This window comes from Rousettus aegyptiacus, unplaced genomic scaffold (genome assembly GCF_014176215.1).
Source record: "Rousettus aegyptiacus isolate mRouAeg1 unplaced genomic scaffold, mRouAeg1.p scaffold_m13_p_7, whole genome shotgun sequence".
NCBI lineage: Eukaryota > Metazoa > Chordata > Mammalia > Chiroptera > Pteropodidae > Rousettus > Rousettus aegyptiacus.
In genome coordinates, this window is record NW_023416310.1 from 104,886,288 (window position 1) to 104,907,162 (window position 20,875).

Sequence of the window (20,875 nt, forward strand, 5' to 3'; positions counted from 1 at the left end):
GTAAGAAATACCATTTGAATAAATTACTTTCTAGATTCTCCTGCTCACACTCACTCTATTTTCTTTCACATGCATGTATACATTCTTGTAGTGAAGCTATTTTAGCAACCGCATAATAAAGTAACTGTCTTCCCATTTTATTACTTCATCTTATGTACTTTATTGCACTAGCATAAACTTCATTTAGTTAGTCTTAGCCTGTGTGGGTGGGAGGCTAGATGCCAGCAACAGATGCACAGTAAAAATTCTGGAATGTTAAAGGCTCACTTTGGGAGACCCATGGGGTCACTTACATGCAAACCATGTACAGAAGAGCAATAGAGTTTTTAATTGCAAAAACCACAGGTCCAACTTTTGATAATCATTATTTAATAAAGTCAGTCATGTAACATATCAAAGCTAACATCTCCTATATAATAACTCCATTGAAGTTATTATATAAAATATTCTTAAAGTCTTCTATTAAATATTTTGAAAACCTTTGAACAATAAACTACAGAAAAATGAAGCATCATTTACATAAATAAGTTTCAGTTCTTATAATGCCATGTTTTTAAAGTTCACCAATTAAAGACAAAAGGTTCAAAACTGTAAAATATGGTTATGATCAATAAGAACTTATAATAAGTAGGTATCCTTTTATTATACTGAAGCTAAGCCTAGTCATTTCTTTCCTTCCTATTTTAGAATATAAATTTACATTATAACTAGGAAAATATTCTACATGGAAGAACATATGACTTAATATTTTTAATTTTTATTATTTTACTCTACTGTAATATATATAAATGTATATATTTAACTGTTGTTAATTCTTTAGCAATACTTGTGAAGAAATAATCCCTTAGAACATGCATTATTTATATCGAATCTACTAATATCAAAGTTCTTAATTTTGTTTTGTATTAATTATATGAAAATTATGTATAGTTCATTTTAACCTGATCCACAGGTATCTAGCATAATAATAATTACTTCTACAGATATACTAATTCTCCTAAACTGAATATTAAGAAAAAAATAAATCTATGCTAAAAAAATGGATGTTTTCCTTAAAAGTATAGAAGAGGTTTTTTCTTTTGTTTCAATTATTAAAGTGTACTGTATCTTTTATACAGAAAGACCATGTGATTGCCAATATGCTACCTCATTTTATTCTGCAAAAATTGACATTACACAGATCTTAAGAATAAATCTAAAAATCCTCATCAATTTCATTTTATTAAAATTTTCATATCTCTAATAAAATTCTCAAGTACTAGAATAACAGTTCCACCACTTCCATCTGTCCCCTTCCTCCTCTCTCTCTCTCTCTCTCTCTCTCTCTCTCTCTCTCTCTCTCTCTCTCTCTCTCTCTCTCTCTCTCTGTTTTCCCCTCTCCGTCTCTCTCTCTCACACATGCTTGTACATCTGCATAGATCATTTGTGAGTGGAGACAATGCAAAGATTTATTGTAATGATTCTTTTAAAATATTATTCTTTTAAAATGTGTATACATTTGGCCATTTTTTGAGTAATTTTAATGACTTCCAATGAGTTATTTTTCATACATGTTTTAATTCTCTCAAATATGAAACTAGCTTGAATTTTAAAGTAATTCTGTAAAATTCAAAAAGTTTTCCCTGGAGCCTAATTTGATGGGAAAAGGAGAATAACAAATACTTACAAATTGAAATAATAATCGTTAAAGACACTTCTCCCTAGAGGACATACAAATGGCCAACAAACATATGAAAAGATACTCAACATGGCTAGCTATTAAGGAAATACAAATCAAAACCACAATGAGATACCATCTCACACCTATGAGATACCATCTCACACCTGTTAGAATAGTTAAAATCAACAGGACAAGTAACGAAAAATGGAGAGGATGAGGAGAAAAGGAACCTTCATACACTGCTGGTGGTACAGCCACTCTGGAAAACAGTATGCAGGTTCCTCAGAAAACTAAGAATTGATCTACCATATGATCTAGCAATCCCTCTACTGGGTATTTACTCTTAAGATTTGAAAACTCATATCTGAAAAGATATTTGTACACCGATGTTCATAATAGATTATTCATAGTGGCCGGGACATGGGAGCAACCGAAGTGTCCTGCGATAGATGATTGGATAAAATGCTGTGGTACATATATATAATGGAATATTACTCAACCATAAGAGATGACATACTGACATTTGCAACAACATGGATAGAACTCAAGGTAATCATGCTAACCACATAATATCACTTATATGTGGGATATAAACCTAAGAGTAACAAACAGGACAAACAAACAGAGACTCATGGACATAGACAATAGACTAGTGGTTACCAGGGAGTAGGGGGAAGGGAGAGGGGGAAGTAAATGGGGTAAAAGGGGTCAAATATGTGATGACGGAAAGAAATCTAACTATGGGCAGTGAACACACAAATACACACACACACACACATACACACACACACACACACACACACACACGCCTTACTGCTAAATTGTACACCTGAAACTTACTGGATTTCATTAACCAATAATTCTTTTAAGTTAAAATAAATAAGTAAATAAATAATTTTTTTTAAAAAAAGATGTGTTACATCTAGATGTGGATTGAAGATAGGTAGTGTTGTCACATTATATAATATTGATCCTGACTGTGAAAATATGGATATATGTTAATCTTGTCTTATTTATTAGTGTGATACTAAGGTTCAGTCAGTATTCAAAGTTATTAATAAAACTGATAGTGTGGCTGATGATTAAAATAATAATTGCTATGATGTGTAGTTAGAATGTCTCAGATAGATATGCTCAGTTTCCCTAAGTCATCAATTTGCAATCTGATACATTCTTTTAATAGGTTATAAGTGTGGTTAGATTTATAACAATAAACCTTATAAAATTTAATTGCATACTATCATATAAAATTTAATGACTCCAAGAAAAGATTCTGGATTTAAGATTATTTGAGTTCATAACTTACTACTGGCCATGTAACTCTGAGAAAGTTACAACACTGTTATCTATACAACAGCTTCATAGGGCTATTTGGAAGAATCAGTTTTTAGAAGTACATGTAATGCTCTTATCACTGAATCCGATAGTAAGTAAACACTCAATAAGCATTCACCATAATTTTTATTTTATTAATAAGAACAACCATAATGAATATAAAAATGCAAACATTTGAGTAAGGACTCAAGAGTTCAGAATCCAAAGAAACAAAGTTCATTCTTCTTCATATCTACTTATTAGCATATTAAATATTGTCTGAAATAAATGTTTTTTTTTATTTAGGATTTGGAAACCTCTTCATAACACAGAGTTATCTGTTGCCTTATGATGTTATCTATAGACATTTTTTAAAATGAGAAGGCCACTTTTAAACAGGAAAAATAACATTGGAATAATTATAAATGGTGACTCATTCGATATATATTTATTCTCTGACCACAGTGTGCCAGACTCAGTTCACTCTGGGGCACATGCAGTCCCAAGTGCTCAGTGTTCTCTCTCCAGGAAAGAGTTTTCTGTCTGAGACAGAATATTATGCTGTAGCACAAGAAGAGTTGTAGCTTACATAGGTATCTTTCAAGATAATGACTTGTATTAGAGCAGAACTGCAGAACATCTTGAGGTTTTCTCTCTCCACAAGAGCTCGCTTTTTTCCCACTAAAGAAACAGATTTTTTTCTCTTTATTGATCTTACAGGCCATGGAAAAACACAACTCCATATTAATCTCTCTGCTCAAGGGCCACTGCGTTTGACAATCCACAGCTAAGCAGCATTCGCTTTATCACAAATATTGTCCTTTCAATATTAGAAGGCCAGAAAAGATTATGTGAATTAATATGACACAATTAATTATCTAAAATAAATGCAAACTATATAAGCATTTTTCTCCCAGATGGCCCTATTTTAAGACATTTTATTAAAATATTTGGAAATGAAATTAAGTTTTACAGTGGCTCCCTACCTTATTTCTGTCGTCACATACATTTCCTCATATGGTGGCATCTGTTCTTTTTTTCATGGAATGTTATTCTTTGATTTGACAATTTAGCAAGAATTTCAGTATTTTGCAACTTTACCATCACTTATGTGAAAATAAGTTGCCAGCCATTTCTTTTGTTACTGGTTCCCATATTTTATTTTTCTATTTAGATTCCTCTGTGCTTTCTAAAATAACTATTAACACCGATCTCATGAAGGTATACTGAGACTGCCACCGACTTCTAACCACAACATGAAATTTGATTTGTCCAATGTACGTCAATTTTTACATATTGTTGCTTCAATTTGCCAAATATAAATATTTTACTTGTTCAAATTTAAATTAATTATGGCCTATCCAATAGATACAAAGATTCTAAAGCTCTAATGTAAGCATAACTAAAAAATAACTAAAAATTTAGAAAGCAACATGACATTCTCCATTTCCATTCTCACTCCCACTAGGCTGACTTCCCATTCACTGCCTTACTTCCTGTTCACTCACAGAGCAAAAGCACTACTGTGGTCATCTCAAGAGTCCTCATCATTTTCCACACTCCTTCCTGGAAACTTCCTTTATTTACCAGAACCTTGGTTTTCTAGCTAACCTTTCACTGGACTGGCTGAAGATATTTATCTGTGGCTCAAACTATGTATTGTCAGAGTCTTTGATAATACCTTATTTTTTAAGATATATAGTATATCAAGAACTAAATACCATAAGTGCTAAAAGACATGAGGAAGGTGGTAGATCACTATAGCTTCAGGATGCAAGAAGAGTCTGGAGGGAGAGCAGGATTTGGATAAGACTGGGGCAAGGTTGTTCCCTAGAACAGGAGGCATTGGGAGCAAGGGCGAAGAAGGTGTTGAGTCTAGAAAGTGGTGCAAAGAAGAAGCCTTGCTTGAGTGGAGAATTGGGGAAATGCAGCCAAAAAATAAAATGAACTCATGAAATTGAAAACATCAAATACAAAGTTCTTGAGAGGAACAGGTAAGTCAATGTTCTGAAGTTCTGAGGATTATAAGTCTCTTGCCCAACTCTAAGATATATTAGAGAATTAGTGAGATATCGGAAGTAGCACAAGTGTTCTCTTTCTAAACAACAGTAACAGAAGTTGTTGAAAAGCTCTGGCATTGGCATATGTTTGTAAAAACTTTTCAGACAAATATCTGATGCTCTACATGATATGAGTTTCTATATAAGTATGGCTTTATTTTCTGAAGTATTTTCTTGTATAGTAATGTTAGAATGTTTATCTCATTAAGTAAAAAATGCATTATAGAGTTTGAAATATAAGCATATTATACTATGTTTATATTACACGTTATTCAGAAAATGTCATTTTCAATATTATTGTAAATGGTTTTTCATGCATTTGTGTATTCTACACATGAATCTGAACGAAAATACAGTCTGACACCACATCTATCGTTTTATCATCCTAAAGTACTCTTTTTGACTTGACGATTTCGATGTTTCCTCTTTATGCCCACAGGGAGAAACTCCAAACCCTAATGAAGACAGATAAGATTTAAAGTCATGACGAACTCTTGACTACCACTCTAGCTTTATTTTTATTTAAACTTCATAAATAACCTTAACAAATAATTTTAATTGTGCGAACAAACTTTCAATTTTAACATGTTTCAGAATAACTTCTAGTTGTTGCATGACCACATCTTGGTCCCTTGCACACTCTGCTTTCTTCCAGAAAGTCACTGTCAGTGTGGAAAGTTATTTCTTCAAAACTAAGCCAATCCTGTCCTGTCCAAAGTAACCACTGCCTCCCCTCTCCACTTCTACACTGGACCTTTTCCGTTACTACCCTAATAAATCTGCTTTGGTGGTTGTTTTTGTCTCTCTGATTAGCTATCTGAGGGGAGGCTTTGGCCCCAGTGCTCATCTTCATGCCTTCAAGACACAAGGTCGGCCAAATTGCAGGTGTTCAAGGTTTTTGCTTTTAACTCAACGTATTCTTCCTTTTTGAGGTAAAAGATAACATAGTCGTTCACTGCTCTAAAGAGCATCTAATCACTCCTCCTGGGACTCCAACTGCAGAAAATTACAATTTGATTTCTTCTCTCTGGCATTTCTAGTGTTGGTTTCCTTGTGTGCCCAGGTTCTATCTTTATGAAAAGCTCTCCAGTGACCATGCTGTCAATATCATTCTGCTTTCTTTCTCTGACAAAGGGCTTCAAAAAGGATCATGAAACTACAAGGGAAGAAGGAAATTTAGAAATCATCTGGCCATCACTGGAGTTTTAAAAATCAAGGAAGCCAAGACTTAGAAATGTTACATGACTTGCATAACATCACACAAGAGTTCATGTGAAAGTCAGGACTAGAATTTCAGCCTCCCAATTCCCAAACTGATTTGGGGTTTTAATCCATCACTCTAAATTTGCTTGCTACCTACATCCTACTTACATTTTTACCTGTATTTTCATTTGCCTCACTGAACTCCAGAAATTGTTCTGGGCCACCCACAATTTCCTTTCTTTTACTCTCCTCTCTAAGGCATTTGACCTTGGATCACTTTTCTTTTCCACGAATATTATCTTGCTCTAATTTTCTCCTTTTCTAGCAACTGTTTCTGTTTCCTTAAATAGGTCTATTTCCTCACTCCAACGCGAGTCTTTGGTCAGAAATTATTCTCTACACTTTTCACTCCCAATGGTTTTATAATCCCCTCAGTGAAGGTGATTCCCAAATCCCCCTCACAGCCCACTGCTTCCACCTGAGATCCATCCACTCTCTGTGTCTGTCACTTGTCATCTGTGGTGAAACAGGACTCAAACCAAAGACTGCTGCCTTTGTGAGACTATCTGGAAAGAGCTAGGCCTGCCCTAAGACTGTTATTCCAAATAACTCTCATCTTTAAAAAATTTTGCACTAAGGATTTGACGTCAAACACAACATAGATGGTTGAAATCCAAAGTTTGATATCAAGAGCAAGGCCAAGCCCCATCTCTCACAAATGAGAAGACAAAACTATGGCATTAGGGTCTGAACTTTATCTTAAGTGGACTGTTTTATGTGACCAGACTTATAACCTGCCAAAAGCAGACTGTTTTTCTGATGGTCTGAGGGTTCCTTCTCCAGGTCTCTGCCAATGGTGAATACCCGATAATGTTCCCATGGCAGATCTGGGTGAATATTTCCAGATTTTAGTTTTTGTTTCCTTCTTCCTTTCTTTTAATTCTTTTTCATTTTCTTTCTTAAAGTGTGATCATAAAAATCTGAGCTTTTTAATAACAGAACTTTTCAAATATATAGTTAAAGAAAGAAAATAATTATCCCAAATCCCATCATGGAATAACTATAATGTATGTATATATTTCTTTCTAGTCTATTAATATACATATACATAAGTATATATGGGTATGTATCAGTGTGTGTGCATGTGGGTGCATGTGTGTGCCTATACACATACATGCATAATGTGCTAGAGTTTTATATTCTACTTCATTTTTGTTCCTTAATAGTATTAAATGATCTTTATAAGCCTGGTTTTAATAGCTGAATAATTGTTTATCCTCTAAATGTATCATAGTTTTATTAGCTATTTATTCATTTGACCCTCTAGTCAATAAAATGCATAAGTACCAGCTTTGTGCAGCGAGAGTTCAGGGTACAGGTCTGGCAAGACCCATCCCAAACTTATACTTTAGGAGTGGAGAAAATGTGCTATTTATTCGACTGGATCAAAGTTACACACAATTGCTCCATAATCATTTGTCGATAAACTTTACATTGATGCGTTACACACTTTTTAACGTCTGTGTTCTATTTCACAATATTAAGCAAGGTTAAAATGTAGTCGGGTAGTGTCCCCCCGAGACACCTAAGGGCCTTGGCAGGAAAGGGACCATCCAGAGCTGAATTAACCCTCTTTGAAGCACAAATGTGAGATCTCAGAGGCTGAGGGACATCTGTGAAGATGACAGCCTCCCAAGAACCCACAAATGCGGCCCATGAGAGAAAGAGACTGTTCACTTTAAGCAGCTATCAAACAAGCACTCAGAGACACATTCTATGACACTGTCAGACACTTAAGACTCTCCTCACCTCCCTTACAGCTTCAGTCCTAGAGGAGGCAGAGGAAGCCAGTGCATGCAGCAGGAGAAACGAAATCTAGGTGAGGAAATAACGAGGACTCTGATTTCGCCCCCTTCTTTTCCACATGTGATTGGTTTTAAGTAAACCTGGATGCAGAGGGCATGTAGCAGAGATATTTTAACTTTCTGTGAATTTGTACTGTCTGATGATTATATAATAAATATTTTAATTACTCAACAGAGACTTTGTGTGCCTAAATTTACTCGGGGACTTCTCACAACCTAAGAGTGAACACTGCCAGAAGGAAGACCAAAAACAAAACGAAACAAAACAACACCACTTGTTTTATTGTGACATCTGTCCAGACCTGTTTACTCAATGACAAGTTATATATGTATAATATGGCCCCCTAGGTCTGTGTTCTTTCAACACAGTCTTATTTTATCTACATAATAATTACACAGAAATAGATTTCACCCCTACAAATGAAAAAAATATGCTTTCTCTTCCATTTTCTTGAAAACTATTGCCCTCTTCTAACTTTCCTCCAACATTTGACAGAGATATGGATTTAAAAACAATTTCAAAACGTTCTTTTTTAACTACACTACAGATAAACCACAACACAAGTATGATAATAAACAGAAGTTGTTCTATGTTGAAGAAGTGGAAAAGAAGAGGCAAAAACTGGTAAAACAGAAAATAAATGCTCCATCATAACATTTAGTTATCCAAAATGATTGATTTTTTGTCATTATGATGGTTATCTCATTTCTCATTGTACAGTCTAATTTTTGCTCATATCAAGAAATATTTAATTTTTCTATACTTTCTCATATCCATTCACTTTACTGTAATGTCTTGTTGCTTATAATGATTCTTTAATTAATCCCTTGGATGTCTATAGATTCTTTAAATATGCAAAAAGCAAGTTGAGAAATAGAAAGCAAATTCAGTTTTAAACCTACTTCTAAGTTTATTAACCAGTTAATCCAACAGCCATTACTTTCCACTATATCTTCTTTGTGATGGTTTAGTGTTCATTACAAATGTACCCACTGAATACCTAACATATGGCAGTATGCAAGACACTAGTGACTCAAAGATGAAAATGGATTTAAGCTCTGTCACCATGAACCTTATACATTAGGGGGAAAGGCAGAGAAAATCAAGTATTCAGATAAATATACTTAAGAAATTATAAAGTATGAGAAGTATCATACTTTAAAGAAACAAGGATTTGAGAGAAATAAAACAGAGGCCGAGATGCTAGACAGTATGGCCCAATAAGACCTTCTAAAGAAGTAGCATTTGAGACCTAAAAAAGAAGCCAGTCACATGACAAAGAACATAATTGAGAGAGAGTGGTGAATTAGGTGGAGGATGACATCTACCAAGGCTATAACCCTAGAAGATATATGGGAGAAACTCAGTATATCAACTTTGAGCTTACAAAAGTGTACCCTTTTTAATTATTATTTATAACAGCATGGGTTTGTGTTCTGTATGTTTATGTCACAATTAAACACACTTTAAAAATGAAAAATGAAGAATAAAAAATATATATTACTTAGCAATGTAGAGGCCAGGCAAGTACTAAAAGAAATACAATTGCTCCCTGAATGCAAAAATCTAGGGTGGAGAGAGGGAGCAAGAGAGTTTATTTTTCCATTAAAGTTTTTTCAGTAAAGTACTGACTTCTCAAATGATGTATATGTATGTCTTAGATTATACTTAAATTTCAAAAAGAAGTTGAAATGCGGGGACACAAGACTTGTTAGGAGGCTACTGCAGCAATTAAAGTAATAAGTAATGGTGACATTAGTATAAAGTCAATCAGGGAGGAAGACCTATAGATAAGACAGGACGTAGTTGTAGGAATGACATGAAGTCTGAGACGGTAGCAGGAGTTGCAGACAAATAATTATAGCAGCAAAAACAGAAGAGAGGGGTCAGCAAGGTATGATTCATACAGAACTCTGAAGACCACAATAAGACACTTAGATTTAATTTGAAATGTAATTGGAAGCAACTGTAAGTGGATGGCATAACTTGATATAAATTTCAAAGAAAGTCATTCTTTTTATTATTATTATTATTATTATTTGGAAGATAGAGTATAGGATGACAAGAGTGGAATCAGAGAGACCAGTTTGATGTTAGATGTAATAGTTCAAGTGCAAGATCATGGTGGCTAGACCAATGAAGCAACACACAGCGGCTGAACTGGGGATGTAGAGAAAAGGAAGTACATTTAAGATTAATTTTGGATTTTCATACACACCAGAGGGCAACCACTCAAATTTGTTAATGGTTTAGACATTGAGACGTAGAGGGACAGTAACACAGAGAATTAAAGATGACTCCAGCATTTCTGGCTTCAGTACTCAAGAAGGGGAGATAGATGTCTGTGATTAAGCTATAAATGTCAGACTCTGAGGATGAAACAGATTTGGGGGTCAGAGAATCAAAGTTTCTGATGGTACCTTATGAGGTTTGATATAAAGTAAAACATTCAAGTGAAGAAATCAAGTAAATGATCGGAGTGTGGAGCTTAGTGAAGGATTTCGAGATAAAAACTTGCATCTGAGAGCTGCCAACATAATTTTTCAATCCATGGGAATGAGTGATGTTATCTGGAAAGGGAGCATAAAGAAAGAAGAGAAAAGGGCCTTTGACCAAACCCTGAGGACCCTAACACTGAGAGGTGGAAAAGGAATTAGCAAAGGAAACTGAGGAGGAAGGACTGGTGAGGTTAAAGGAAACGTAAGAGCTTGTAGAGTTGATTTTTTAAAAGTCAGAATTAATTCTTTCTGGAACTGACTTTAAAGAAAAGATGAATAAGATCTCATTTGTTTTACCCTGAAAAATGTATTTTCCTGTCTAACACATATTGCTCAGGTTAAAAATTTACCAGTCCTATGCAAGATGATCAAATACATGTGCTCATGCTGCTGTTAAATTCAACACCGAAAATTGAGCAAAAGAGAACTGCCCTGTCTAGATCAATCAGCGTTCTCAAAAGTCATAACATGGCCGACTTTAGTTCCATTCCGAGGAGACATGAGAAGAATTTAAACTTATTAACTAACTTTGCTTGACCTATCTATTTTTTTAAATGATGGCTTCCAACTTGCCACCCACTCTAGCACTTAATGAGTCGGTGCACACTCAGTTGTACATCTAGTTGTTAAAGGGTTAGTCACTCAGTGGTTTTTCAGAGCCACTCACCATGGCGATGAGCACTTGCGGCACTTATCTCATGCAATCCCAGCCCAGTTATGTGCTTTAAGTGGACTGAACGAGACCACTGAGAAAGCTGTGCAGCTGCAACTTGGGGAAGTACTCATGACTGCCAGGTCTTTCTGGTGACCTCACAATTAACAGAGATGTTGCCAACCTCCTACATACCCCTAGAGAGTAGATGCAAATTCATTTTACCATGGAAACAAGATTAGTGGAGCAAACTACTCAAGGACCGTAGCCCTGGTACTCAGAGGCACGGAAAATGTGCTGCGACTTATTTTCCAGATTCAATTAAAGGTCAAATAAATACAATAATTAATTGATTCGACAATATTTACTGAGTGCAAAGCATGTGTAAGCTAACGTGCTAGATGCAAGAAATACACCAGTGTACAAAACAGTTTTTAAGTCTGTTTTAAAACAATCTTAAGTGTCTTTTAGAATAACTAAGGAGTTTATTTATTGTAGATTTTAAGTCTTCTGTCTCATTTGCACCCACATCAGTAAAATGTGTTGTTCTTGTTGTTCTTCTTTTCCATTTAGGACCTTTGGATAATGCAAATATTCCTCCTACCCCCCATTCTGAGTGGCATTAAGTAATATCTAATAAATTATATTTGTGCTTTTCCTCTTTAAAAGGAGTGATAAATCTTGTATCAACAAAGTTCTTTCTCATGTGGCCTGTTTCCTAACTACAAGAACCCCAAAAACAAATGTGTAACCAGGGAGAGCTGTGTGACCTTTTTTCCCCACCTTTCTTGAGTCTCTTTCATAAATGTCCCATCAGTACAGAGGCTCAAAAAGCTAAGATAATCTCAGCTAATTTATTCGAGATCACCTGGGAGGTCACACACCACCGGAGCTGAAATTATCTGGTATAAGGCAGGAAACTCAATGCACTCTGCATATTCCAGACAACATCAGGAATAGTACATCCATGCATCATGTTTTAAGAAAGACATTTATAAACAAGAGTCTATCCGAACAAGAATTTAGGGGTCAGTTCATTCCAAATTCCACCCAGAGAAGAAATCGTTCATAGACATCTCTGATAAATATTTAATATTCTGATTACTCATTTGAATCACTAATAGAGAATAATCACTCTGAAGTAATCTAGGCCTTTACTGGACAGTGGTAATTCTCAGGAAGATTCTTATAAAAGGTCTTGAAGTTTCTCCATCGCAACTATAAAGCATGAGTCCTGATCCTGCATCCTAAGCAGCTTCTCACATTTCAAATATATGACAAACACTCTTCTGGCTTCTCTGTACATGCCTAGTTACTATAACTATTCCTGATATGAAATGAGTTCCCTGTCTTTCTTCATTGTTTTCATTTCACTTGGATGTTCTCTAGTTTATAAGCATCATTCTTAGGTGTGATGTTCCTTGAGTTTAAAGTAAGAAGGTGAGTATTAAGTGAAATTGTCTTTAGTACATAGAATAAGTTGAAATGTGTAAGAAAAGTAACACATTAAGAATATACAGACTGATATAGGATAACAAAATGGAAAGTGTTTTCATTTATTATTTTTTATCATTCTGTATTAGGAAATATTTCAAACTTTCAGAAATACACAGGATGATAGAGTACCTAGTGATCCACTCCTCATATTTAAAAATTGTTAACATTTATTTGCTGTAGAGCATTTTTTTAAAAAATATATAACAACTTATTGATTCAGTTGAATGGACCTGTACAGCCTCCCAAAACCAAGTCCCAGACTTTATTGCTCAAAGTAACTACTACATTAAAGATGTGTATAGCTTCTGCGTTCATGTTTTAAATGTTCTCTATGTATGTCTTTAGTACATAGTGTGTCTCACTATTACAAACATTGCAGTGAACACACTTAGACTTATTTAAAAGGGTTCACAGTGGTGGCTCCACTCAGGACAGACTACAGAGAGGGAAAGACTAGATAAGAGGTGATTGATGGCTCAGGCCAGGATAGTATTAATGGTAATGGAACTGGTCAGATTCAGGATAAAGTTTGAAGGTACAGCAAACAGAACATATGATGTTTATGTTTGAAAGAAAGAGAGGGATTCAGAACCATAATATCATTTTTGGCCTTTGTCAAATGGAACTGTACAGTTCACCATCAATGAGTGAAGAATAATGTGAGGAGACCAGGATGGGGGATGATCGGTTCAGTTTGGAATACACTAAGTCTGATATATCTATTAGACCTCACGTTAAAATATCAGGTAGGTAGCTGGACATATGGACTTGGAGCTCAACAAGGACATCTGAACTAGGATTACAGATTTTGGAGTCATTGGCATATAGCTGACATTTAGGCCATGAGACTAGTGTAGGTAGAGAAGAAAAGAAGGCCCACGGCTGAGCACTAGGTAAAAACAGTATAAAGAAGGTGCAGAGAAGAGTAATAATCAACAAATCAGACTGAGAGGGAGCAATTAGAGAGGGGTTGAGTCCTGACAGCAAGTGATAAAAACATACATCAAGAAGGTGGAGGGCTTATCAGCTGTTCCCAGTGCTGCTAATGGTAAAGTAGGATGAGGACTCCAAGTCGGTAGCCCCAAGTGAATACTTTGGTCTGTCAGCAACAAAGCCTCTATCCTTTGCAATTAACTATTCTGAAATATTGACACTTATTTGTACACAATTCAAATAAAAAAATTGATACTGCTACCATTAGATTCCTTATTTCATTAATGATAAATGATGTATAAATTTCAACATATGAATTTTGCAACTTTAATATTAATGAATGGAATCTCTGTGGTTTGGAAGGAAAATAAAATATTATAAAAAATAAAATATTTGAGAGCAATTCACAATGAATAAACAGAAAAGTTACTGGGGTTTGATTCTTGTGAAGTAGATAATACATGGGTAATTTTCAATTCTGTCTTCTATAACAGTAGTAACAAAGAATGAGTTAACTATTCCATCTAAAGTTTTATTTAAACTAATCGTAGACTTCTTCTTTATTCTTGTAAGTTTTATAACATTTTTTTTAGATATTGACTCCATTAGCCAACAAATTAGCAACTACTTACAGATTCTTAGCTTTGGTGAATTGATTTAGAATCATATTCGTGTTCTTATCTAAGAGAATGATTAAAATTATTGAACAGGAAGAGTCAAAGATGGAATCATGATGTTTTCTATCCCAAGTGATTAAAGAATTACTTTAGAAAGTAAATAAATACAAAGCATTTTACTTACTAAAAAAAAAAAAGAGGTTATTCAAAACTCTGAAAGGAGAACTTTAGCTAAAATTCAACTGAAAAAGCAAAATGAATTGAGAAAACATTTGGAATAAATATGATTATATATAACATTTGTTATGTAAATGACAATCACAAACCCTAAAAGCCAAATGGGTAAACTGATACATAAAATTCACAAAGGAGGAAAACAAGTAGTTTAACAGGAATGGAACTGTAGTCATTTCTGGATAGAAATTAAAAGATGTAAATTCCAACAGTCAGGCATAATTTCACTGTTTCGAATAGCAATTAAAAATAAGTATAAATGTTCCAGGCAAGATGGCAGATTAGGTAAACACTATATTTGCCTTCTTCGTGAACACATCTAAATTACAACTCAACTACAGAATAACCATCATGGATAATCGCCTTAAATTTAGCTGAACAGAAGTCCTACAACTGAGATCACAAAGAGGAAGCCACCTCGATACTGGTAGGAGGGGTGGAGATGCAGAGCGGGCTGGTCCTGTGCCCGTGTGTGGCAGTTGAGAATCCAGAGGAAATCTTGGCTGTGAAGAACTCCCAGGAGGAGTGAAGGGTCCCAACCCCACACCAGACTCCCCAACCCAGGGTTCCAGTGCCGGGAAGAGAAACCCTCACAACTTCTGGCTGTAAAAACCAGCAGAGATTGTGGCTAAGTGAGACTGAGGGCTGCCTCTCTGGGGACTCGCACGCTGACTTACTCACTGAGGAACTCACTCACTCTGAGCTCCAGTGCTGGAGCAGCAGTGCAAAAAGCACCAGGGACATACTGGGAGGAACTCAGATGTCTGACTTCAGGGCAAGGGCTGAGGGGCAGCTTTCTCCCAAACAGAGTACTGGCAGAGGGCACTGTTCCTTTGTTGAGCCCTCCCCCACTCAATGTGAAGATCCACTTGGCTGACATATCTGAGTCTCTAGCATTCAGGCTGACACTGATCTCACTCAGGGGATTCCCTGAGACACCGCCTCTCCCAACTTGCAGCTACCTAAGCCGCCTCCAGGGGCTTTTCCATTTAAATGGGCTGTCTCAGCTCATGCTGTAGACTTTTCTAAAATTTCTCAAAGGTTTACAAAACCTAAACAAGCAGCATCTGGTCTCAGCATGTCCCATACCTCTTGCTGAGCATCCCTATGCCTGGCATTAGCAACAGCCGGCTTTGGTTCTCAGCCTGGCCTCTCAAGGCACCTCCAAGCCCAGCATAGATGGTGGGCATCTGCAGACTGCTTGGTGGCTCATGCCAGGTGGCCCCAAGCAAGCCCAGGAGGCTCAAGCCTGCATGCTCAATGGCCAGCTTCAGTCTAAGCTGAGCATCACCAGGGCCACATCCATGGACAACACACCCAAAGGGCATACTGGGGAGGCACCAGAGCCCTGCTAATGTGAATCCTACTCCATAACAGTTCCTCCACTGTAGTCACAGTCCTCACCATCAATCAATCCAAGGGTCAGTCTCTCCTACTGACATGTAAACAGTAACCAAGGCTCAACTACAACAGGAGGACAAACACAACCCATACAAGGGACACACCTGGAGCACCTGGCTCAGGGGACCAGAGAGACTACACCACTGCGCCTCATAGAACCTACTATGTAAGGCCACTTTACTAAGACTGAAAGACGTTAACAACCCTACCTAATACATAGAAACAAATGAAGGGAGGCAGCCATAATGGGGAGACAAAGAAACATGTCCCAAATGAAGAAAAAAAACAAAGCTCCAGAAAAAGAACTGAACACAATGGAGACAAGCAATCTACAAGATGCAGAGTTCAAAACAGTGGTGATAAGGATGTTCAATGAATTTAGGAGAAGAGTAGATGAACTCAGTGGGAACTTTAACAAAGAGATTTAAAAAAAAAACATAAAAATAGAGTTAGGAAACAAAAATGAACCAGTCAAAAATGAAGACTACAATTGAAATGAAGAAGACTGTAGAAGAAATCGACAGTAAATTAGATGAAGCAGAGGTTCGAATCAGTGATTTAGAAGATAAAGTAGCAGAAAACACCCAATCAGAAGTACAAGAAAAAATAATCCAAAAAAATGAGGATAGTTTAAGGGGCCTCTGGGACAACATCAAGCATACCAACCTTCGCATGATAGGGATAACCAGAAGGAGAAGAGCGAGAGCAAGGAATGAGAGCCTATTTGAAGAAATAATGACAGAAAATTTCCCTAACCTGGTGATGGAAATACACATACAAGCCCAGGAACCTCAGAGAGTCCCAAACAATATGAATCCAAAGAGGCTCATGCCAAGACACATCATAATTAAAATGTCAAAGGATAAAGACAATGAGAGAATCTTAAAAGCAGCAAGAGAAAAGCAATTAGTTACCTACAGGGGCTCTCATAAGACTGACAGCTGATTTCTCAACAAAAACTTTCCAGACCAGAAAGGATTGGCAAAGAAATATTCAAAATAATGAAAAGTAAGGACCTACAACCATTACTCTACCCAACAAAGCTATCATTTATAATCGAAAGACAAATAGAGCTTCCCAGACAAGTAAAGGCTAAAGGAGTTCATCACCACCAAGCCAGTATTACAGAAAATGTTGAAGGGACTTCTTTAAGAAAAAGAAGAAAAAAGATAAAAAGTTAAAAATATGAATAATAAAATAGGAATAACTACATATTTATCAACAATTACTTTAAATGTAAATGGATTAAATGCTCCAATTAAAAGAAAATGTGGCTGAATGGATAAGAAAACAAGATCCTTACATATGCTGCCTACAAGAGACACACTTCAGATTGAAAGAAACACAGAAACTGAAAGCAAAAGGATGAAAAAGATATTTCATGAAAATGGAAATAAAAAAGCTGGGGTAGCAATACTTATACCATACAAAATAGACTAAATCAAAGGCTATAACAAGAGACAAAGAAGGACCCAGTTATCCCACTTCTAGGATTTATCCAAAGAAACCCAAAACACTACTTCAAGGGGACATATGAATCCATATATTCATTGCAGTTATTTAAAGTAGTCAAGATATGGAGGATACCTGGGTGTCCATTATGAATGAATGGAAAAAGAAAAGGTGGTATATATACAAGGAATATTACTCAGCCATAAAAAGGAAAGAAATCTTGCCATCTGTAACGACATGGATCAACCTAGAGACTATTATGCTGCGTAGAGTAAGTCAGACAGAGAAAGACAAATGCCATATGATTTCATTTACATGTGAAATCTGCAGAACAAAATGAACAAAACAGAAACAAACTCATAGATACAGAGAACATTTTGATGGTTGCAGGATGGGAAAGCGGTTGAGGGGTGGGTGAAAAAGGGGAAGGGATTAAGAAGTGCAAATAGGTAGTTACAAAATTGTTATGGGGATATAAAGTACAGCATAAGAAACATAGCCAATAATATTCAAATAACTATGTATGGCGTCAAACGGGTACCAGATTTATAAGGGTGATAACTTTGTATTAGAAATGTCTAATCACTATGTTGTACACCTAAAACTAATATAATATCACATGCCAACTGCAATTTAAAAATGTTTTTAATTAGTAAAAAAAATAAGCATATAAAATTATATTATATGTAGCTGGCTAAAATAAAGTTAACTTAGTGCCTCAAACCTCACTGGTAGCCTCATAACTTAGTGTCCCCTGGGAAATCCCTGTAGACACATTGTTCTTAGATCTTCAGGCTCAGTAATTACAGCTCTGGTAATTTATTCTTGAGATACATACAAAATAAGACCTGCTTGCTTTGTTTTATTAAAATCAACAATACAAAAAGTATAAGAAAAATATGTAGAAGGGATAATGAGATTATGACTTTGGAGCAGAGAAGATCTTCTTAAAGAAACACCACAAAGCAACAACCACATAGGAAAATATTCACTTTTCAAAATGGAAAAACATGGACACCATCTCAAAGTTCACCATAAAAAAATAATAAGATAAATTTTGGCATATTCAGGGAAAACACATGCTACATAACATAGTCTTCAAATGTAATATTACTGATGTCTATGTGGCAATATTGTAAAATACATGTGAGATGTTATGTTTCTTTAAAAATGATAAGAGTTGTAGGAACACTTTGAGTTTTTAAAACAATTCAATACAACTATAGTGAAACTGGTGGTGAAAACAATATAGCAAAATTGTAATTGTGATTGTAAATAGTGACTATGTAAACATGTCTCTCATTTAAAAAAAATTTTTATGTGGTTACACTGTTTCCATAATAAATATATGTAAGTATATTAAATATATGTATGCACACACATATATTGACCTTTAATTGTACAAACGATACACAAGCACTCCCTGTCAAAATGGTTTTCAAAATTAGTGATAAATTTAAAAATCTCTTAGACTACCATCCTCAATCCTAGATTCCTTCACTTATCTCCAAAAATATTTGCTATATCGTTTTATACCTTTATATGTACACATATAAGCACCTACAAGAAATTGTATAGTATTGTGAATTCTTTTTAACATAAATAGCAACATAATCTTTCATTGTTATACAACTTGCTTCTTAGTAAAATACAATACAAAAATATTAAAATAGGAGAATAATAGAGAGATACGATCACTACTATAGAGAAAGGCCTTCTTAAAGAAACACCAAAATGCAGCAATTGTATTAGACAGTATTATTGAACTTGGCCATATTAAAATGTAGAAACACTTATGACAAAACATAAACAAATTTGGCAGACTGGGGGAAAATATTTGCAACATATGTAACAAAGGATTTTATTTCAAGATAATTCTAAGATAAAAAAGTTATCCAGTAGAATTCCTGATTGCATAACAGATTTGTAATAGAAGAAATCCTAATAGCCGATGACATGAAAGCATGATCAAACTGACCAACAATCAAGAAAATTAGAAAGTAAACAATAAAAGAATGCTATTTTACAGTCATCTACAGGAAAATAAAATGAAAAACTAGGATATATTGAGAGTTAGAGGTTATTGGAGTAAAGGTGTTCTAAAATAGTGTTGGTAGTAGAACGCATGGTATAAACACTGCAGAGCAGTTTGCACTATCTCTTACACTAAAATGTGCATATGTAATGCCTCAACAATTTCACCAAAAATAAATACTTGCACACACGTAGAAGGAAAAGAGCCAGTACCAGATTGGCAGGGCAAATTGTTTCTCATCATTAAAGAAGAAAAAGAAAAAGGAAGCAACCTAAATGCTGTCAGTGTGAACCAATCTAAAAGAATGAGGTGATTATAAAATAAATGCTTTTAAAAGATAAGTGGCAGCAGTTCAGTGTTTACTCTGCAAATTCTCTCAGTAACCTGGGATGAAAGGACACATCTGCGCCAGAATCCACAGATTTATTTGAAGAATTAGAGGTTCTCTTATTTTATTACCTACCTAGACTTCAATTCCACTTGGCCAGTATTTATTCTATTTTTTGAAAGCTTTAAATTAGGTATTGTAATAATTTTTAATTATTCAATAGGAATCAACATAGGAGTTAAAGTGCTTCATTTATTTACTTTTCGTACATTATCATGCATTTACTCTTACCTCATAAAGCACTTAGCCCCTAGCAGGCTACCAATGCACATTCTCTCCTCCCTTCTGTTTGCTACACATTCTTCTGAAATTTTTGGAGGCTGTATAGGAAGTTGAAGGCTACAGAAAAACAAGCAAATCAACTCATCATCTCTGTGGGTGTGCATTTTATAGTTACTTCGATCACTTGGCCACGGGAAGTCACTATGTCATTTATCTGTACTTGAAAGGGGAACTTTCAGAGTTGTTTTGGAGAGAAGTTTCCAGATGGCATTTTAGTACAAACAATTCAAAAAGAATTTTGGTGAAAGAACGTTGATAAGAAAACTTCATTCAATAGCTCGAATCAACCAATAGATATTTCCTGAATGAAAGGGGTGATTAGTTTTATACATTTACTCTCAAACCTACTTAAACAATTTGTACACAATGCAATATACATATGCCTTACTGTTAAATTATACACCTGAAACTTACTAGTTTTCGTTAACCAATGTCACCCCAAAAAAAATTAAAAAATAAATTAAATGAACAATTTGTACATTTAAATTAATGTACAAACCACATATGGGTAAACTGTTACTTATGTTAACCTAATTTAATATTCTACATTCATTTAATTAATTTCAAAATTTCTAATAGATAGCATTTTGAAAGATTTATAAAATTATTTAATACATTGACCAAAACATATTCTAGCTCTATTTCTCACCTTCATTTTATTTAAAAAATACATTTATAGTCCTTACAGTAGTGCTAGATACTAATGTAAGTAACTTAGTGAATCTTAAAGGTGAAGATACAACAGCACTGAGAGGTCACGTGAGGTCACACAGCTAGCAGAGT

At 35.1% G+C, this 20,875-nt stretch overlaps 1 protein-coding gene across 1 annotated transcript in view; it reads right to left on the reverse strand.

Moving 5' to 3' along the window:
* The window catches only part of ADAMTS19 (ADAM metallopeptidase with thrombospondin type 1 motif 19), a 212,866-nt gene that overhangs the window by 170,365 nt on the left and 21,626 nt on the right, over positions 1-20,875 (reverse strand). The window lies entirely within an intron of this gene.